The sequence below is a fragment of the Oncorhynchus mykiss genome, chromosome 11 (assembly GCF_057628025.1).
Source record: "Oncorhynchus mykiss isolate SJ-2025 chromosome 11, ASM5762802v1, whole genome shotgun sequence".
Lineage (NCBI taxonomy): Eukaryota > Metazoa > Chordata > Actinopteri > Salmoniformes > Salmonidae > Oncorhynchus > Oncorhynchus mykiss.
Genome location: NC_143032.1, coordinates 56,939,080 through 56,949,532, shown reverse-complemented (window position 1 = coordinate 56,949,532; position 10,453 = coordinate 56,939,080). Strand labels below are relative to the sequence as shown.

The window sequence follows — 10,453 nt, the reverse complement described above, 5'->3', positions numbered from 1 at the left end:
AACAGCTCGCAGGTACCTTGCGGGTATAGCCAACTATGAGATTCTTATGGACAAAATAGCGAGATTGTTTGTATTTGTCAAATGTCAGCCAAGCATCGATGATCATGTCACCAGAATAAGACTCGATAATTATTGGAAAGCAGCATCAAAGCTCATTACCTTGCACTCGCACTACACTGCGAGATTCATCAGTATCCGAATAAATCGTTTGCTTTCCCAACGAGTAGTAGTGGGAGGGCCACACAACATGTCATCGCATGACTCTAAATTACATCGATTTGATGGTTATTTTGGCAATATCTGCTCATAAAAGCGTTTCCACCAACATTTCTGGCATAATTAATTTTACCAACACAAAAATATTCCTAGTGTAGGCTATTTAGTTTAGTCGACATTTGGAAAGTTTAACAACGAATGTTATTTTTCCATCAGGACTGTCATTACAATTTTTTTTATCCGACATGTACTTTACTCGCAAAAAAAGGTTGGATGAAAACCTGGTCAGAGACATGGATTTAATGAGCGTAACAAACCCACCCCATAAACGCGCACGAAAGCAGGCACGCATACAAGAACGAACACACAAGTTGCACGCGAGCGCATCATTGTACGCGAGCGCATCATTGTACGCCCATAAACGCAGCCTCAGACACACCCCCTTCCTCAGAATGCTTCAGATAAACCATGAGGGCGCACTGAATCCGTGCGTGGGGACTGTGATGTGGACAACATGTAGCACAAGATACAAAGATGGCATGATTAATATAAAGACTATATAAGATATACAGATAGGCTGAACCGTACAGGAGAAATGGATTGATAATGTAGCCTACAGATGATGGAAGAGGATCATTGGCAGAAGGGTAAGATGAGATCCACTCCTATTTGATGGTGGAATTAAAACTCTTCCTTTTCCTCTGAGTACGGCCACAACATGTTGGTATATTTGAGTGTGCGATTACCTCTTCCAATGATGTCATCGATGCTCAAAGACATTGGGTCAGCTTGGGAAGGATGCGAGCGCAGTGAGCAGGGCCGTGCCGCATCAATAAACGAGGAAAAAGTGTGCTTCAGATCGCAATGATCAGATCATGTAGCAATCTGATAATGACAGTATTACAATATGCGCGTATTATTTTGCCGACGCATTTCCACACAGTTGTCTCTGTGGAGTAGATGTTTACTTTTTTAAACTAACGTGGAATATATATTGAATTTACGTCTGTGCCCAGTGGGAAAGGGCTATTTTCTCACACTGACAGATGGCCATTTTCAGATGAGACTACACAAACAGAGTAGGTCTTTCATGATTCAACATTATAATGTTAATTGTCCTTCTAGATATCTGGATGTCAACAACATCAAGATTTTCAAAAAGTTACAAATTCCAGAGATCCACAATAGTTTAGCTCAAAGATGTGTTTTATTTTTTCATTAAGAGCCTCTCTGGATAAATAACTTGTTTAACCATAACATGAGGCCCACTTTACATACCATTTTTGGTATGGGGCACTAAAGCAGCTCCCAACAGGGTATTTAATTAGCTAAGTAGTTCTTTATTGTTCATCAAACATTGCTCACATGTCTTTTGTAAAAAAAAAGAAAAGAAATTGCTGTCACTGTGATGACTTACCCTCTAAAAAGGACATTCAATGCCTTAATCGGCATGAGAGTGCCATGTTTCGATGGACAATGGCATAATAGCTGGCATAATGTTGGAACAAGGGTATGATAGTACACACACGCACGCACGCACACGCACACACACACACACAGACACACACACACACACACACACACACACACACACACACAAGCAACAAACAAGCCCATTTACCTACTTTCTGAGTAATACTGTATATTAATCATTAATTCTATCCACTTTAATTCTATTTTGGGTAGCATTGGCTGACACAGATGTAAAATTGATTAGAGAATATTCATGCTTCAGTGAAATTTGAGCGGTGGCCATCAATAAGACATCTGGATATTTATGAAAAATAAATAATTACGAACATTTATTTTGTCAAAAAAGATGTGGTTACACTTCATCTTACAGTCTGCCACAATATTTATCAGGTATTGTCTCAGAAATAACATTTTCAAATAGTAATAGCATTATAATAATCCAATAATTATATTTTGTTCATTTAAACAAGCACACCAGTGCATATGTATTTTGATAGCAAGTTGTTAGCAATTGTATTACACTAAGTGTTACGATTTAAAAAACAAACATATTTGCTGAATGTTGAAATCTGGTTTGAAAATCTTAATTAGAAGATGAATCAGTGACTGTAACCATGGTACATTATTTAATAGTGTCCGTAGGTCTGGCAAGGTTGGGATGGTTGTTTCAAAATATGATATTTAGGTGTGTTGTGGAGACATGACGGGGGAGATGGTTGGTCAGTCCTATCAACTCAGGATGAACAGATGGTATCTCAGGGTTAGCTCATGGGCGAGAGCCAACAAGGGAGCCTCTCTATATGTCTCTGTCATGAAAATATGCTTTAAAAGGCCAACGGAAAAGCATTTGAAGCAAGTTCTATGTGCAAAAATATAAACATGAATGCTAGTAAATGTTTGCACAGTTTGAAACATCAATGCTTACATACTCGCTTATTCTTGGTTTTAAACAGACACTATTTCTCCATGTAAATACCCCTTTGTTTATTATAAAGTACTGTTGTTTATGATATGAATGGCAAGCTATGTACTAGTGAAATGCTCTGTGTGTACTGCAAGCCACTGTATCTATTCTGTTTCAATGAATTAAGTTATCTTTCAAAATCAATATATTGTGTGAAAGAAAGAGTCAGTGATCATTCTACAAATCAAACCATTTGCATCTTACATAGCCTTTTTTTATGGATTGACTGTCATCTACAATCAATGGAAAGGGATTTATTTACTGAGGAGTTGCCCTTCACTATTATACTATTTGTGTGTTTGCTTTTGGATCCTTACACAATCATTCCCAAAGTGTTTGAAACAAACCATTGAATTATTCAGTGTGGTTTAGTGACTCCTTTTCTCTAGAGTGAATGATTACAGTTACAGTGTAGCGCAGTTTTGCACTCTTTTCATTACCAAACTTTGCATGCAAGATCCAACTAAGAGAGTCTGATTTGAGATTAAAATACAATGCTGGTTAGGTAACTATCTCTCTGTTAGATAGGCAATACTTTCTTGAGGGGAACGTCCACAATGTCCATTATATCTCTCTTTAAAATGTATATTTATGGGCCTTGTGTATATTAGTGTTGTGTCTCGTGCAAGACATTCATCTTCGATGTACTGTAGATAGTGTAAAGCGTCTTGGCAATGTGATGGGCAGTAAAATCTAAATGTCCCACTCTCCTAAAATTACAACAACCTTTGGCAGGGATTTGAGTTATTTAAATCCAGACCTTGATACAGAGCACACTGCAGAAAAGGACATCACAGCATGCATGATACAATTAAATCCTTCAGTTTTTTTCTCAAGCTGTGTGAAAATCCACAGATGACAGATGCTTTAGTAGATGTGAACTTTTCCTTCTTTTTATTGGATCCGGAAGGAGATAGGCCATAGGTCTACAGTATGGAAGATAAACCTACTGACTGTTATTATCATTATATTATTTATGTTGGTAATCTCCGTCATCACAACACCTTAATGTCTGTGTAGAATCACTGTTACATTGAAAAGAAAATGTGTATGTGTGTATGTTTTACTATGGATCTAAAATGCTTCTCTATCTTTCTTTTCTCAGGTCATATTGATCTTGAATCAATTAGAAGGGGGAGATTGGAGGAGTCCCTCTAAGATGACACGCACAGATCCCCCTGATATACTGGTATCCACTCTGTATCGGGACATCAAGTTAAACCCCATCACTGGGAACTCTCAACAATGTGACTCGCAAATGATTGACAAACTGGAGCGACATACGGAGACCATCAACAAAAGACACTGCCGTAGCTTTGACTTCCTCGAGTCATTGGACGACCCACAGTCCTTTTCCGCCTCAATGGAATACCCTTACAAGAGGACTGAGCATCAGGGGGTGCATAAAGAGGTGACCTGGAATGGCCTGGATCATCCAGGACACCTCCGTTTCTCCTCCCCTGATCTGTTTAACACTAGACTACCACCACCACAGCATGCTAACCCAGACAAAACCAGTACCAGTCAGGCTGCGAGGTCAGATTCAAAGAAGAGGTCTAGATCTAAAAGTGCCCCCAGAGTCAAGACTACCTTTACCCCGGTGCCCATTTCAGTCACCCCACCAGCAAACAAGAGGGGACGAGATGTCTCACAGGCTGTACCAGACCCTATAAGGACATCTGAACCACACCGGGACTCTTACTCCTCTAACCGGGCTTTTTTGAACGAGGTACACCCTATAAAACTGCAACCACACTCTCCCCTCTATGTCTCGGACTGTTTCTCCGAGGTGAGCAAACAGGATCAGCCTGCCATCACTCCTCATGTCAGGTGTCGTGTTGATATCAAGCCAGATGCGGCAGTCCTGCAGCACACAGCCCGGAGGTCTCAGAACATGAGGACTGAACATCCCTGGCAGAGATATTCCTACTCCAGTCAGAGTAGAGGTCTGTCTGTGCCACGGCAGGTACGGACACCCACGCCAAGCGAATGTTACAGTGGTGATTATAGACAAGCATATCAGTACACTACCTGCATGACCCCCAGCTACATTCAGCCAGTAGACATGCGAAGGGTGCCCTCCCCTATAATGCCAAGGGAATACTTGTCAAGGGAGCAGAGGACTCTCTCAAACCCCAATATACCAACTAAATTCTTCTACACTGAGGATCCGACTAGATATCCTGTCCATCCGTCTGCTAGAGCGTACTATCAGGATGATAATTCCAGCCTCACCAGCCAAGGCAGTACTCTTAATAGTCAGTATGTGCATGATCCAAGGACTCGCTGGGTTCACACTCTCCCAGGCCGACCATATTACACAGAGCAACACATGTCCAGCAGAGACCCTGGGCAGGCTGTCTATACCAGACCTTACTCCACAAGCGAAGCAGGGCCATACTTTGCTCAAACACCACAGGCAAGAGCATACTATGGGGAAGATCCCAGAGCATATCCTTGTCAGTCAAATGGCTCCAAGGTGTTCTACAGCAAGCCGTACAACCCCCCAGCAGGACAGTATATTCCATACAAGGCGTATCACACGGAGGGCCGTCAACAACCACAAATGTCCCAGGCTTATGCAGATGACTGGTATCGTTCAAGTATATCTGGATACTCGAACCAGTCCTCTCAGCTGACACCACAGAGAGTAAGACAAGAGCCAGTAATGTCCCCCTGGTTTGCAAACAGTTATGTGGAGCCAAACAGACTGGTAGCAGAAGTCAGAAACCATTCCAAATCCTGGGACAATATTCTTTATCCTCGTCATGACAGGGAGCAAGCAGTACCCCGTGGACGCAGCTATGAGAATCTGTTTTACCAGGGGAGACATCCTCTGTTTCCTAGTGATACATCACAGCCAGTTATACTCAATCTATCTAGTTCACCAAGGCGCTATGCTGCCCGGTCCATCTCTGAAAACTCCTTAGAGAAAGGACCAAACAATCCTGGAAGGAACACTAAGGCTGGGCTATGGTTTGCAACTCCTGAGATCACGATAACCGACAATGACATACATGCACGCAACCACAAACAGCGAGATGTGCGTTCAGCCAGCTGGGATACACTGGATTGTGAAAAGGCACCGACTCAAAATGTTCTTCATCATCAAGAGCAGCCATCTGAGTCAGCTGAACTGACCAAAGACAGAAAACACAACAATTATTCCCTGCAGCAGAGCCTAGAGCAACTGGACGAGCTGCTAGCTGATCTTGTCATTGATTACAAACCACCGACCAACAGGAAGCCTAGTCAGGATCTATTGAACCAAATAAAACAGTTGATTAGTGAGGATGATGAAAAAGGAAAGATAAAATATTCGGGCCTAGAGAGTCTAGGAGGCCTAGAGAGTATAGGACCTCTCAACACACCACCCTCCTCCTCTAAAACCAGCCCTGACACTATCAAAGACCCAGACAGTGGGTGTGATGGCTTACAGAGCTTACAGAGGAGTCCAGAGGAGATCTCCCCAGACCATAGCACAGACGACAATGACACCATGATGTGTGCCAACAGGAAGTGCAAGCGGACAGAGACCCTGTTCAATGCCTGTCTTTACTTCAAATCCTGTCATAGTTGCTACACCTTCTACTGCTCCCGGAACTGCCGTCGGGATGACTGGGACAGCCATAAAGAGAACTGTCTGTATGGACGTATCAGCAGTGTGTGCAGACACATGCTGAAGTACTGCAGAGAGAACTCTGAGATCCATAAAGTCTTCTCTCGCATTTCCAAAGCTGGCTACCTTTCCAGAGGGAGAGGCATTCTTTTCCTGGGCTTTGCTAACCCAGGGACTGCTGACAACTTCCTGAAGGTCGGGCTTGAGAGCCTCGTCATGTCCCCCACATATCTGTCTCTCAGAGAGCTGGACAGCTTCAAAGACAACCTGGGGGATTACTGCAAGGACCTGCAGCAGGCTGGCAATGAGTATGACCCCAATGAATGTTTCCTCTTGAATGTATCCATAGCTGTTGGTGAACTAGTGCCTAACAGACCCTCACCAAGAGTCCAAACACCAACAGTCCGAAAATATGCAAAGATTTCGTTGGCCTCCTCCAGCCCAGATAAAAATGTCTTCAAGAAGGAGAGTGACATGGAGACACTCATTCTGACCCCGCCTCCAGGCACACCTGATATTGACAAAGAGGGAAAGGAGGGTATGAAAGCCAGAGAGATCTGCTTTATCAATATCCAACGTGCGCTCAGGACCAGGGGAGTCTTCCTGCGTCATGAGTATCCCAAAATATACAATCAACTCTGTGAGTTTGTGGAGAGCAACAAGAGATTCACACCCACTACCATTTACCCCATAGATAAGAGAACAGGGAAGCAGTTCATGTGTATGATCATGGCTGCTTCTGAGCCCAGAACGCTAGACTGGGTGGGCACCCCCCATCTCCTGGATGATATTATATAGTACTGACCTGTGCACCTCTGATGTCACCTATATGTACATGTAGACACATGTAATTTAACAGATATTTATGATGAATGTTTGTAGATACATATGTATTTTACATCAGAAAGGAAGATTGTTAATAAGACTACTGTTATTAATGTTTGCATTAATGTTTGCAAACACTAAGAATGATTAAAACAATGTGCAGGAAAGTGTTGACTGATGTTACACACACACAAACAAACAAACTGTAATGTAACACTTTATCATTGTTGGTTTTTGTTGCAGTAGTGTTGTTTTAATCCTGTTACACTGAAAATAGCTTGATCTGCATGTAAAATGGTCATACTGTATTTACAAGTCATTATTTTGTTTTTAATCCCTGTTTAGACAAGGTACTGTCTGTGTTGATACCACATGAATTGGGTTGGGTTGTCAGGCACAAATAATTCACAATTATCTAGAAAAACACCACTGCCTGGCTGAATATAACTGAGAGAGGCACTGCTATTCAGAACATTTCTAAAGCAATCTAGATTAAACCTACATAGCATCATTTTGCTCCAAATGTAGAGCTCCACTAGTGTTCTACGTGTTGAGGCTGTTCTCAGCAGCTGTAATATATATACAAAAAAATAAAAATACTGACAGTTGTATTTCTGCACATGCTTCATTATATCCTGAAAATATTTGAATATCAAAGTCTGTCTTGAAATTGCTGTGCTGTGCCAGAGTCTGGGTATACATCTTAGTTAAGATGATTAATATCACTGCTGATAATAATGCTTTCATTATGTCTACTTATGGATAGAAATATCAGGTGTCTACACCTCTGCTCTGAATCCCCTCCCCCCTTGAGTTTTGTTTTAGGCATTAATTGCATCCTCTTTCATCACTTTATTAACATTCTATTGATTCTACATTGTTCAATTCACTGTAACACGCTTGATAACTTGTTAGATTGTGGCCTTCAGTAGAAAATGCATTTGACAGAAAGCAATGTGTGGATTTGTTTTGTAAGGCTTGACTCTTGACTGTAAATGAATGTGGTGCATTTGCTTGACATTGCAAATGAATATTTACTTTGCTTAAAGCATGTTATTTCTATTCAGGTATTTTAAATATTGATTATGCTTATGAAAAACTGACAATGGTTATAATAAACTGACATTTAATTATTTGAATTATAACATTATGTTTAAAGAATAAAATGCTAGTACTATTTATTTTTGGTTGAGAAAATACACCTTCCTTTTGAGATACATATTTATGGTATAATTAACACATTTGTTGAAGAATATACATTAATATCCTATACCGCCTAATGTATTTCATAACTTTAAACGAACACAAAAATGCAATAAAGAGAAGGAACAGAAAGAGCAACCATCATATTTGAACAGCAACATATTGGCAATGACAAGCTGGAGCGTTGAGCTGCTAAAAGCTTCTATTGCACTTGAACATAAATTATACAGAATGTCTCCTAATGCATCTAGCTACACAGCACTGAAACGAGCATGTTAAATGTCTATTGATAGAGCCTGAAAATCTAAGGTTGATCTTTTACATCATATTTCCCCCTGCTAGATGTTACCCAATTTTCTATTTTGTGATGTTTATAACCCATGTATAATAAACACAAAATGAAGACAGACCCTTCTCTTTGCATTTGTATTCTATAGTAAACCATGCAGAGCCCTGTATTCAGCCATCTCACGTCTCTTAAGTAAACCATACAGAACACTAAAACAATTATCATACAATGTGATCAATTGACCAAGTATTTAGTCTTTCCCCTTTTTGTTGGTCTTACAAGCTACGTCAGTGTCTTTTGTTGATGGTCTCCATGTGTTGTTCCATTTTGACCAATTTATGCACAAGTAGATGGGAAGCCTGTAGTTATTCACACTTCTATCAGATAGCCCTGAAGGACATTCAGATGACTTCAAGATTGATGAGCAACTGGCACATCCTTTTCTAACTAATGCATAGACAGACTGTAAATCAAATTAGCCATGGCACATCCTCTGCACTGGAAACTAGATATCCGGAAGGACTACAGCCCATTATACAGGCAAAGATAATACAGATAGTCATTTAAATGGTTAATCAATATTCTATTGCCATTTTGATAGTGCCTCGTAAATTGCCAACAGACACTATCCCATCACGATAGCACACCACCCTGCAATATGCAGTTAAATGTGAGAAACCAGCACTACTTCTGCAGACATCTCAACATTCTTATGTAAGACAGTTTTCATCTTTGTTTTTCTTTACAAACGGAGATGGATGGCGAGAAAAACCTGGAGACAAGTCATTTTGAAGAGTGTATAAATTCATGGAACTTGATCGCCACCTATTGATGAAATGTAGACATTGCTAAAGTGGCAAATCAGGAAAGTCAAATTACTGTATTTCATATTATTCGGAAACCTAGTTTGTAGTTTATAGCATACAAATCTGACCTGCATTTGTAAAAATAGTATGTTTTCTTTGTTCAGGTAGTACGCCTAGTTTGAACAGTAGGGATGCATTTACAGTAAAAAAAAAAAAAGAAAGAAAGGTGGGCTTGTCATGGACAAAGATTTTCTAGATTTTGCATCCCCAGCAAGAAAAGGTCAGGGACTCACAGCCTTGAGATTCCAAGAGCATCATATGCACAGTTCATATATCCTCCTGACCCAGCAAAAAAATATATATTGCAGGGTGGTGCGCTATAGTGATGGGATAGTGTCTGTTGGCAATTTATGACCTGGTCTCCACAATCATCAGACCTCAACCCAATTGAGATGGTTTGAGATGAGATGGACCGCAGAGTGAAGGGAAATCAGCCAACAAGTGCTCAGCACATGTGGGAATTCCTTCAAGACTGTTGGAAAAGCATTCCAGGTGAAGCTGGTTGAAAGAATGCCAAGAGTGTTTAAAGCTGTCATCAAGACAAAGGGTGGCCACTTTGAAGAATCTCAAATATGAAATATATTTTGATTTGTTTAACACTTTTTTGGTTACTACATGATTCCATATGTGTTATTTCATAGCTGTAATGTCTTCACCATTATTATACAATGTAGAAAATAGTAAAAAATAAAGAAAACACATGGAATGAGTAGGTGTGTCCAAAGTTTTGACTGGTACTGTGTATATGTTTTACATAAGTGTTTTTGTTTTTATTGGTGTACATTTTTAACTGTATGTGTATGTAGAGGAATCGATTATTAGTAAATGTGATATTTTTATTTAACATTACCGTAAATGTGTACAGTAAGTAAGAAAACCTAGTTTAGCATCCTGAAGTCCGCTACAGACGACATTCATAAACAAGCTCTTACTCTTATTAAATGTAAAAACAGAAAACTCGCCAAACTATCCCAGGTTGAGATATTTACTAAAATCTC

The 10,453-nt window shown here is 40.3% G+C and overlaps 1 non-coding gene across 1 annotated transcript; it reads left to right on the top strand.

The window, feature by feature from the left end:
- Positions 1-661: 661 nt before the first annotated feature.
- Positions 662-8,709, top strand: LOC110535972 (apical junction component 1 homolog). Its single transcript, XR_016484572.1, has 2 exons — positions 662-863; positions 3,759-8,709. It is a non-coding gene; the product is annotated as an apical junction component 1 homolog (transcript).
- Positions 8,710-10,453: the final 1,744 nt, after the last annotated feature.